General features: G+C 39.7%; 1 pseudogene; it reads right to left on the reverse strand.

Moving 5' to 3' along the window:
* Positions 1-37: 37 nt before the first annotated feature.
* LOC117765179 lies at positions 38-6,832 on the reverse strand (annotated as a pseudogene).
* Between the last annotated feature and the right edge of the window lie 5,875 nt (positions 6,833-12,707).

Here is a 12,707-nt window from a genome sequence, read left to right on the forward strand (position 1 = left end):
TCTTTTTGAATGTGGATTTAGTTTCTGTGTGCAAAAACCTTTTTCACACATGTACATAATATTTCTACAGCAACCAAACTTTATTACACATTCACAAACTTTACTTAGTGAGATTTTTATTTTACAAATTCACACATTCCAATAAAAGAAAGCATTATTTTTACCTGCAGACAAAAGTGATATACAAACTGCAGGCTGTAAAATTATTTCAATTATTTCATTATAAATTTCACAAGCTTAAGATATTAATTACCATCATTTGACATATCTTATTCGATCACACTGTAGGCACTTTTAAGGAAAGATTTACTGCCCATTAACCAAACATGTCTTAGCAAACATTTATACAGCAATGTGTCAGTTCTGCATTGCCTGTACTAGTTACTTTGCAGGAGAATACCTCTCAAAGATCTGGATAAGACAAAATTATTAAATTGCTAGTATGAGAGTTAAATAAATTATAAATAAAAATAAAATTTCAGATTAATCACATTGATTTAAGAAAAAGGTGACACTGACCACTGGAAACATTCCAAACTTTCATATTTATGCAATATCACGTTACTCATTGTATGTTTCCTCGACAGCACCCCACTTACAATGACAGTAACTTGTTAAACTGGATGAGATCATGAAGTTAAGTATGGTCTGCCAGCTATCCTTGTCACTTTGTAAGTGTTGAGGCCTGGGGAATCGAATCCTGGTGACACACCTTTTTTGTTGAAGACATAAAAGTTAAAGATCTGCCTGTCCTGTGCCTCAAGGGACACTGAGGCACTGTTAAACTTTAGTTTGCAAGGGTATGGGCTCTCAAACACTACCCTGAACACCCTGTCCTGCAGGTAATCCAAGCGAATAGTTCGGTACTTGGACGGCACAGTTGTGTCAACCTGTGGTCCAAACTGCTGCATCACTAACACTCCATCTGAATCCACTTTGATTTCATAGAAAGTCATATTCCTAAAAGTAAAAAAACCAATATAAGGAGCTGGGTCAGGTGGTGGTTTGAGCATTTGTTGAGTGTCTCTGAAAGCGTTCACCACCACAGGGATGAGATAGCTGTAGGCCTGGCTCACAATGTCCTGGTCTGCAGGCCGAACCCCAGCCATCAGGACTACCAGTCCTAACTTTAGCCTTGGTACTAGGGAGAGGGTGGCCGCATAACCATCCAGGTCGCCGTCCTTCCTCACCACATCATAGCCAAACTGCTCATTGATCTCCCATGGTGTACCGGTGGAGTTGGCGAAGTAGCCATTATGGCATCGTAAGACCGGGGTCAGCATGGTGTTCAGGGTGTCCTGGCGGAGCAGGGTCCCAACATGTACACCTAGAAGAGCCATCATGAGCTTGGCCATGTCAGCAGTAGTGGAATACATCTGACCTGCAGGTCGGTACCAGCCAAGGTTGTAGAGTGGAGCCAGCTGGCCATTGCTGTACACACCCAAAGCCATCTGCCTCTGAATGTCTGGAGTTAAGCTGAATCCAGTTTGCTCCATTCTGAGCTTTTCCAGAATGTTCTCTGATACCCAGCTCTCAAAGTCTGTGCCAGTCACCTTCTGGGCCAAGATATTGGCCAATAAGGAAAAAGCAACATTGCTGTAGTGGCATCTTAGGGGAAGAGAGAAAGTAATGTCACAAATGTTTGCAAGTTGCCTCGATGCAAAATACCAAATAGCAGCTCTCTCTTGAAATTCACATCAAGGCATCAGAGTCAAAAATAGAGCAACAAAGAAAGGAAGCCAAGTCTTACCTGGTGCCTGGGTCTGCCACAAGGACATCATCCTGCAACAAAATCAGAGCTGACTGTGTGTCTCCACTCCAGAGGAGATTAGTGGGACCTTAATCTTCTGGGTAACCCTGTAAAAATATTAGACAACCTTAATGGGCAAAATTGATACGTATATCTGTGAGCTGTATGTATTAAAACGGGGCATGTCAACCCTGTTGTTTGCAGAAAGAGTTGCTCTTAAAGAACAGAGTCACAAGGGGCTCATGCTTACAGCCAGGTTGATCTATGATTCCTCCCAGAGGAGCTGCACTTGAAAGCTCAGCTTGCTTGGTGGTGTCAGTCAGTGTCAGTCACTATTTTAATTTTGTGGCTCTTTTTAATGGAGTGAATAGACCACCAGCATAGTGTACGTCAGTAACTTAAATCTGCAGTCTCAGTATTATTCTACAAAATATGGTTTGTGAAAATCTACATGAAGACTTTCCACACTGGTCAGTTTAGTGATCCTGATCTAATGCAATCATGCTTTGGTTGCACATAAGTGTGTGTTAGCATGAGACCTAATTTCCTTCAATTCCTCCAGTATCCAGCAGCTTGTGTCATTGTTTGAGTCAGTGATAGGAAATCCCCACCCTCTGTTAATCCCTCCTTTTAATTCTTAGAGCACAGAGCTGATTAGCTCTATCTCTGGACACAGGTCAGTGTTAATATAGCTCCTCTCTCTGTTCATGTGTGACCAAGTAGGTGCTGTAGTGGGTGGTACAGATGTGTCCTCAACAGTTTGAGGCTGTAGACCAACATTTAGACCAATGAGCCAGTTTCAGTTCCTCTTGTAGTCCCTGCCAGGGATTCTACACATGGTGGACACAATAACAGAGACCAACCTCAGCCCTTAACCTAACTGTAGGTACTTGTGTTTTACAAACTGCAGTGATGTGAGTATTGTTCACATACTTTCTTGTTTTGTTTTTACTCTCAGGATTAATCCTCTGAGGGTCATATTGCAGGAAAAATCTCCCCTATCAAACTCTAAAGTGACAATTCATAAATCAACTCAGACCATGTATTTTACACAAAACATGATAAGTATACCACTAGTCTTATTGACCATTACAAGCGCTTTACAGTATAGGCCACATTCACACACACATACTTACAGCATTACTATATGCTGCTCTTTTTACAGTATCTAGGATCGAATCACTGACCTTCTGGAGTGGACGAGCTACTCTAACCCCTGAACGACAGCCGCCCTGTACGTTCACATAAGTGTTGACACTCAATGAGATTGATATATTGATGATATGATTGTGGTACACAAACTGGTGTTGCCATATCCAATTACTTTCTGTTTGTTCCAGTGTCATTGTCATTCGTACAGGAGCTGCTGCTACTGACCATAGTTCACATCATGACTTTCCATGTGCTCAATTGTTAATTTCTGTGGACATGCACAAACTAACTGTCCACAGCCCAGAATTATTAAACGGAATTATCTGCATCTATATTGGATGTTTCTGCACCTCAAACTTATCTCTAATGCCAAGTTTAGTGCAAATGCAGGAAATTGTGTGTCACAAAATTAAGGTGTGGAGGTCAGTATGGAGGGTGAGGGTGTGGTGAACTGGACTGATACCACATGCCTGACAGCATGATACCAGCAAGTGCAGTTTAAAATAAATGGGGAATGTTAGAGTAGAGTAAGGACTGGAGTCTTCTCACAGTGGAAACTGCACATTGATTTCTTCTTTATAACTGAACCCTGGCTGCAGCAAGAATAATTTGTTGGTATAAATTAATCTACAACCCCCTACTCATTAATCTCACATTCCTCAATGACTGTAAAGTTTCAACCTCACCATATAAAGTGCCTTCAGATAATGAATGTCCTGATCTGGCAATATACAAATCTAATCTAATTAAATAAAATTTAAATTAACTCTACATCCTATCCTCAGAAATACACCATACCATATTTTAAGGCAATTATATGAGTGGTTGTTGAAAAAAATCAAAGACAGAGAGACAGACAGACAGAAAGAAAGAAAGACAGCAATTTCTGGATTAATAAAAACAAATAGCCCCATGTCCTTAAAACAGATGAGTGCAATTACCAGAGACCTGGCTGGCCATCCTGCGCAGACTGAGTGCTGGAGAGCGGCTCCTGAGGGTCCTGACTGACGAGGATGCTGGTCCCTCACTTTTCCCGAGTGGGTTCTTGATGGTGAAATTATTTGCGTACTTCTCCAAAGGGTCATCCAGAGAGTCTACCAGGCCATCCTCCCACAGCTTGTACAGCATCAGTGTGGGGAAGATTTTAGAGAGGCTTGCAATTCTGAAATTACAGTGATTAAAGTTAATTCCATTTGATTGAACTGTTACAACCTGTATGACGCGAGTGGCTCTATCGCATTTATAATTGTAAGCATGACTTTTAATAATGTCGTCATCAAAGGGTTTGTGCCTCAACTTAAAGGTTGACATGTTCACCATTGATTAATCTCAATTGTTGCACTTTCTAGGGTCCTCAACAATACACATTCCATCACAACACACCGGCCATGTATAGGTTTATCAGAAGAACAGTTGTTGAGAAAATCTTAGGACAGATACCCATTTATGAATAAATGTATCCTGATTTAATAATACAGCATTCCCACTGCTGCACAGATCTAAGCACTTAATTTGGTGAATGGTTTAGTCCCTTCAATAACAGCTCCTTTATGAAGCTTACTTAGTACAGTGTAGGACTAATCTTAACCTCTAATTCTAACTCTAAACCTCAAATCAAATACAATATCCCACAGAAGAATTAGACTGCATGTTGAATCATGGGTGGTAATGATTATTATTCTGAAGGAGCTGCTAATATTATGGGTTGGCTGAGAAGCTTTTGACTGGATCATTGTAATATGGAAGTGTTTGGCATTTAGATAAATCACCCCTTCCTCTTTGTCATACCTCTCTCATAATTTTTGTTAGTCTCTTCTACACTTGTTCTACATAGCGTGAATGACTATAAATCTCACCTGTACACTGTGTACTCATTGGGTGCAGATGAGGAAGGATCAGTTATGTTTTTCTTTCCAAAGTGTCCGTTCCACAGAACAGAGTCATTTAAAACCACGATGGCTGATATCGCTGGTAACTTGGTGGTGTGAACACTTGACCTCAGGAGTACGTCTATCTGTTTGGAGAAACTTCAGTAAAACTAACTGTAACCACATCAAGAATATCCAAATGATAAAACATGAATGAAAAAATATAATTAAAAGAGATTCACCTTTTCTAAGGCCACCCTCAGTGATGTGATGGGATGCTTGAGGGGCACGGGCTCAGGAAAACGAGGGCACATCTCCTCTACTGTCACTTTTTTTACAATCACTGCTGCGGAAAATGGGAAAAGGATAGTTTCATCATATCGGAAACATGCAGACACAACGTATCTATGTGTCATGGTAAAATACAGACCCCAGCCGCACAAACCAGAGCAACACCTTAAGGCAATTCCTGTATGTGACTGTGGATAACACTCTGACTTGATAGCAGAAAGTTATCAAATATGTCTGCTAAAGTTTTTTAAACTTTAGGAAATCAGAGCTAGTTCTTGTTCAATATCTGGGATGAACGACACATGCTTTAACTCCTGTCCTGTGAACCTGAACAAAACAGTTTCTAGTTGAAAAAAAGAATGTAAACTAGCTTTTGGGTAGTTTAATGATTTCACTGTTTGTGTGGGGTGAATGACCACACCAGGCTTATATTAGATAGGATTTGTAAAGTGAAGGGAGTCTTGTACTGTACCATTCCTTGTGAATAAGGGGGATTAAAACAAAGATTATAGGAGCAGTGGTAATGAATAAAAGGGAAAACATTTTGTTACAGCATAAATCAGCATAAACACAGTAACCATAAACAATAATGACTGTGCAGTAAGTGCTGTAAATATGTCATTCTGCTTGTATGTTCCCAGCAGGGAGAGGGATATAAAGGTGAGTTGCACACAGGAAACCTTGAACAGTGAGCTGTGTCATACACAAAGCATGAGCAATAACTGTTGTCATTCTATCCAGAAACCAGTACTCAGCAGGAAGCCTTTTGTCTCTCAGCAGGATTTAAGGTCTGCTTTAAACTGGGAGCTAATCCTATTGCAGCTATTTCCAGTTCTGTGTAATCTTGCTGCAGCAGCTACAAATGAACAGTTACACCAAAGAGGCTAAGACAGGCCCACATAGGTTAAACACTCAACAAACACTCAACAAAATGTTGTAAAAGTCTATTTGTGGGTCTGCTCAGGTTGTACATCTATGGAGGCCACATAAACGTTACCTGTCCTTCAGCTTTGGCATCCTGTACTGCCATAATGAAACAGCACGTCATGACCACAGAGAGCAGAAAGAAGACGACCATGCCCAGCATGGTCCACTTCACCTTCATGTTGTTCAGTGGTTGTTGTTGGGCAGCTGACTCACTAACAGAAAAATGAAAATAGTGACGAATAAATGAACCTTGACATTACACACAATTGTATTATGACAATGTGAAATGTAAGTTCGATTTTCCAGAAAAGGAACCAAACTAATATAATTTCATACAAAGCAGCTTAATTTACTGAAGGATGGAAAACTAACCTCAAATTTCTCTTTTATCTCGAGTCATTCTTCATCCTCAAGCACAAAAATCCACAAATTAACTTCCTGCAGGTGAAAAGGGAAAAGCCAGAAGAACTGCATGGCTTCCAGCTCCACTGCTCCTGAGCATTGACTGTGACCACCACCCACATGCACTTAATCCTGACGTGATCCCTGGCTCCAGATGAAGGGCTGATTCTATTCCCACTCTGCTGTGAGATCATAATCTGCTGGGAGAATCAGCCACAGAGCCAAATGTATGGAGGAGTGTGAAATGGAAATCTGCTAAGCACTCAGGCATCAAACCATCTTACAAACTCTGGGGTTAATTCTACGCATGCAACACTCATCTACTGCTGAACGCTCTCCATCACAACTATCAGGAGGACAGGGCAGGGTTCACAACTATGAAAAATTATAAACATTTATAAGATTTGAATGAACACAGGTCTAATGACAGCATGGAGAGAAGACAGTTTATTTTTTTCAATCTTTAGCTTCTTTAATAGCTGTTTGAATGTGATACTCTATTATATGTTTGGGCTTCTGTAAGGGTATCATTTTCCAAAGCACAACCACCAAAGTTCAATAGTTGATCATGATAGACCAAACTCCATTGGCTGAGAAAGGCTGTTCCCGCTACTGCTTGTTACCTCTGAATGATGAATTTGCATGCAGTGGCCACTCCAATCACTAGAGGGCAGTGTAGACTTAAATCGGCTTGTTACAACATGCAGTTTCTCAGTCCCTGGACCATAACCATGTCTTTTCATTGTTTTTTTTTTGTTGTTTTCATGGATCATGGATTAAAACACAGAAGTCCTCTTACAATTCAATTTTATTTCTGACACTATATTACAACATACATTATCTCAAGCCACTTTCCACAGTAAAGTCCAGACCAACAGTTCACACAATGAGCAAACACTTGGTCATGTGGAGAGATAAACTGTTGCTGCTGGAACACTGTATGCAAGTTTATTCAATGTTTAATAATCCATATTCTACACCCTGACTATACACATGTCAAGTGTTGAAGCACATTAGATGAACAGTTTTCAAGATATACAAGCCAACAGTCCAGAACAGACAGAAAGACAGAACCAGACACACAAACAGACATACAGACAGAACCAGACACACACACGCACACACACACATAGACAGACAATTACATTACATTACATTTAGCTGATGCTTTTATCCAAAGTGTCAGGGGGTACAAACCCAGACAACAAGAATCAAGAAAGTACAATTTTCTTCAGAAAACCAAACTAAAAAGTGCTCTATGTAAGTGCAATATAAGTGCTACTAAAGTGCTACCAAGTGCTTTATCCAAGTTATAGTCGGAAGAGATGTGTTTTTAGTCTGCGGCGGAAGGTGTGTAGACTTTCTGCTGTCCTGATGTCAATGGGGGAGCTCGTTCCACCATTTAGGAGCCAGGACAGCAAACAGTCCTGATATTGTTGAGTGTTTAGCTCGCAGTGAGGGAGCAACAAGCCGATTGGCAGATGCAGAGCGGAGTGAACAGGCTGGGGTGTAACGTTTGACCTGAGGCCATTTGCAGCACTCATTTTCAGGTGGTGTGAGGACATCCACTGAGAGGTGTCAGTCAGACAGGCAGAGATTCGTGCTGCTACCTGTGTTTCAGATTGGGGAAAAGAGAGGATTAGTTGGGTGTCATCAGTGTAGCTGTGGTAGGAAAAGCCATGTGAGTGAAGACACCCAGATCCTGAATGGGGGAAATAAGGATCTGGTGGTTCACCGTGTCAAATGCAGCCGAAAGGTCTGGAAGGATAAGGACAGAGGAGAGAGAGGCTGCTCTAGCAGTGTGAAGTTGCTCAGAAGACAGCAAGGAGGGCAGTCTCAGTTGAGTGGCCTGCCTTGAAACCAGACTGGTGAGGGTCAAGAAGGTTGTTATGGTGAAGACAGGAGGAGAGTTGATTAAAGACAGACAGATCAGACACAGCAGGCAGCACAGACAGACAGACACACACACACAACAGACACACGCACACAGAACCAGACACACAGACACTGACACACAGTCACACAGACAGGGCACAGAAGACAGACAGACACACAGACAGAACCAACAGACACACACAGAGAGAGGGACAAACACACATACGACACCCCACACAGCCATCCACACACAGGCACACAGACGACATAGACACACCACAAACACACAGATCAGATAGACAGACAGAACCAGACACACAGGCAGCGACCAGACAGATAGACACACACACAGACAGAACCAGACACACACAGACACATGCACAAAGACATAGAGACATATGATTTGTAAAGTATGATGGCCGGCCTTTATAAAAAACTAATTTGCAACCATTACAAATACTAATTTATTTCACTATTATTCTTGATTTCCTCTCGTCTAATTCAGATAGGCTGTGACATGCCCACTGGGGACACAGGAGCTGTCACAGCCCACATAGAAGCACAAACACAAAATGTCTTTGCTGGTGACATTTCTACCTCCACCACAACACGAATGGTTTATTGTGTATAGTTTTATAGACTTTTTATCAGTGTTTTAGTGCGCTGGTATTATTTTTCCCCTGTGTTTTGTGTGTGTGGGAGTGTGTGTGTGTTTGTTATGACAAAATGTGGCCCTAAAGAAACCTATGAAAGCAGGAGCTACCACAGAAGTAATTTTGAGGTGTTTATATGTCTGTGAACAAATGGTTTATCAATGTGTACAACTGCACCAGATGTACACACAAAACTTTACAGATGTGTAATTAAGACCAAAATGAAGATTGAGTTCAAAGATGGGTGTGGTCTGAATGAGGGCACAGGAAGAATTGGGCAGGAAGTAGCTGCTCTCATTCTACATTCACAAGTAACCATGTTTAATATTGTTCTTTAAGGATAAATAGTATAGATAATGGATGGACATATAGAATATGTGTCAATACTGACAGAGGTTAAAAGTTGACCATGCAAGGATGCTTAGGCATATTGAAAAGATCTGGCACATCTTCACCTGTTTAATTAAACGTACTTCTCTCATTTCATATGTTGGGTTTAATATTTGGATCAAGTCATTTTGAGGCAGTAACACCATGTTAGTCACAAGGTAGAGGCTGTGAGAAACAGGTGTTATAAGCTATGAACTGCAGTCACACTGATTGAAAATTAGCATTTTATGTCACCTTAAAGATATTTATAGTGGTAGAAAGGATCTGATATAGTTATAGGGCAAAATAATAGTAAGGAGGATAATTTCTTTATTTATGTATACAATCCTTCCTTAAATCATGTTGTCTAGCTTCAAAATACAAACAAGGGTAATAGACATAACTACCTAACATATGCACATCAGACATAATATTACTTACAATCATTAAGTCTAAACGTCATGCCTATTTACGCCCAAAAAACCTTCTTTGGCTGTGAATATTCAATTACAAGAAACTTTGAAATATCACATAGAAAAACCCTACAATTACCTGGGACATAAAGGGAAGTGTGTGTCAAGGTTATGACTGTTTGAGTTATGTCCACTGGCTGCTCACTATGAAGAGAACACCTCCTCCAGATTAAGGCTTCACCCCTGAAGTTGAGGGTGTTCCACAAAATTAAGTTTCTATAAGAACCAAAGACTTGAGCAAACTGTCAACAGGTAAAAGAAATCTGAATCTATATTTCTCGTTTTTTTGCTGTTTTGATTTGAGCATCTCAAGTCCATGCTCCTTTAAAATAACGTACCCAATGTACCCGAAATGATTTAGGAATATATGTGCATATATATACGTACATGTGCTAAAAACATCTCTTCTTTGTACATGAACATTTTATCTTTTATTTTATGTTTACGTTCTCAACGAGTTCCTGTATGTTTGTTCTAAATAAAAAAGGAAGACAAAAATGTAAAGAATAGAAATACAACCTCCTGAACTAGACTGTTTTTACAGCTGAACATTACAACTTTAAAAGGTAAGTGGACATGTGAAAATACAAAACTGTCAGATCAAATACAGCTCATCCTCTTTAGAGAGAAATAAACAGCAGATTTGAATTTCTTAGAATAAGAACGCGAGCTAGTGTTATTGAAGCCTTCAGCCAATCAATTATGTCATCACAGAGGTGGTTCCCATGGTGATGCAGCAGGAGAACTTCACATTTTAAAGATGAGAATTACAACATTGACTTCTTTATAAACTTAATGATTCTATAAAGGTAAATTTCACATCCATAAATGTAGAATGACAAACAAAATCCCAAATTTCACAGGATTTCTTTGTCAATTTGAACAATAAAGACTACAACTTATAGACACTAAAGAAGTAATGAAACTGTCAAAAAGTACAATTAACTTTTCAATGAGTATTAAGAAAAAATGTCCCTCATTTTCCTTATCTTGTCTCTCCTTTACATTTATGTTAAAGATCAGTTTTTGACATCTACCATTTTATTTGTTGTCTACATGACGTTTATTAAACTGTACTGTGACCAGCTGGATATTTTGTTGGCGACACTGCAGTGCTGGGAAAAATTACAAATTCTTCCCAGCATGCATCACGTTAAGTCACCCTTTGCAACCACTCGATGTCTGGATTTACTTGTTCCAGAATTTTTTCTGTTCCTGTTGGTTTGTTACCAAACTAAGGTCAATGGTTGACCACCTTCCAACTTATCAACATAATGTCATTAAAACACAGAGACACAGTGGAAATCTAAATATTTATTTATTTTGTATTATTTTGTATTCAGATAATAAAAAAAAATGACAACTCCATTTTCACTGTTTTCTAGTCTATTAAGTGATAATACAAACACCTATAGTAAAACCTGTCAAAGTTAAAATTAAAGTAACCTGCATCTGGTGGTTCTCAGAGCCAACCTAAAAGCAGTCAACATGATGTAGTGAATGATGGCTTACTGAAAGGAAACCTGGCGCTATGTTCTCTCCACATTCAGTCTGGAACGCTTGACTTTGTGTAACTGTAAAAACACTGTCCCATCTTCAAACATGTCATCAGCTACACAGCAACAGGACAAATGAACCAATCCAATAATGTAACATTTTAATGATTCAAGGTCCAAGTCATATATATGTCCTGTGTGGTCTACTACAAAAGCAGAGCTATCCAAGCTGATCGTCCCTATGCCACTGGTAACCAAAGGATGTAGCATTTGTGATTACCTGCTAACGCCCCCAGCAAGTGAGAGGGAGAGTGTAGGTTGTTTTTGCAAGTGCTTCATTAACTGTTCATTCTATAAAATGTTGGACAATAAGGACTTTGGGGACCCAAAGCATTTCCTAAGCCCACCCTGATGTGTTCAAACTGCCCCTTTTGTCTGATTGATAAGTAAACAAAACAAAGGTTTTCAAGCAATTATACAGCAAACACTTACACTGGAGAAGCAGTAAACAGACAGTTTTCAACATTGTTCTTGAGGAAATGTATCACAAATGGTAAGAGGATACTGCTTTCGGGTGAAGTGCTATGAGTGGGTATACGTAGGTCCAAATTGTTGTGTATATTCCAACAGGAAGCTGTGGAATACCGTTAGACTGAGGCCCCTATTCTTTAAACACAGTAAACATTCCAGACAGAAGAGGCAGAGACCGCTTAATAACACAACTAATGTGATGCGACACATAATGTGGCACTCGTTAAGCTAGACATTCTGATGTGAGCTACCCTAAGTAAAAACTATTGAGCTATCAAGTTCATGTGCTTGTTCTGACAAACATTACTATAGAGTCATTTTCTCTGCAGTTAGATGGACAGTCACCTGTCTCTTCTCTGAGGTAGTACATAAGTAGAAATATCATTAAAGGCAAGTACAGAGAACTATGTTTGACTCTGGAACACACTCAGATATAAGTGTGTACCCGGTCCGTCAAAGTAGATTTTTGAACATATCCCCCTTCACCAGTGGTAAAAACTGCCTAACTGTTACAGGTTAAAACTATTTCTAATGATTTTGTAGAAAGATATATGAAAAAGTAGAGGTAGAAAGTTTGACGGAATTATAATGTCAATGTCTGCCACTAGATAAAGAGTTTAGATTCATAAAATCTACCTTTATAGTTTCGATCTAACGGCACAAGAGCCAAACAAACTACACGCAAATAGAAATAACAGAAACCAACAGTTCTGCATGTTTGAGGTACAGATCAAATTAATCCTTTTTAAAATGTCATAAGTGCTTAAACCCAGTCAAGAGATTAGACACTCTTTTAGAGGCACAACAGTAGCATTTTAAGACATTGGTGCAACAATGAGGCTTGTTACAATTGAAATTGTAGAGGTCCTTCAATATACAGTTTGTGGAATTAAGGCAGAAGATAGAGCATCATCCCACCA

Source organism: Hippoglossus hippoglossus, chromosome 7, assembly GCF_009819705.1.
Source record: "Hippoglossus hippoglossus isolate fHipHip1 chromosome 7, fHipHip1.pri, whole genome shotgun sequence".
NCBI classification, from domain to species: domain Eukaryota; kingdom Metazoa; phylum Chordata; class Actinopteri; order Pleuronectiformes; family Pleuronectidae; genus Hippoglossus; species Hippoglossus hippoglossus.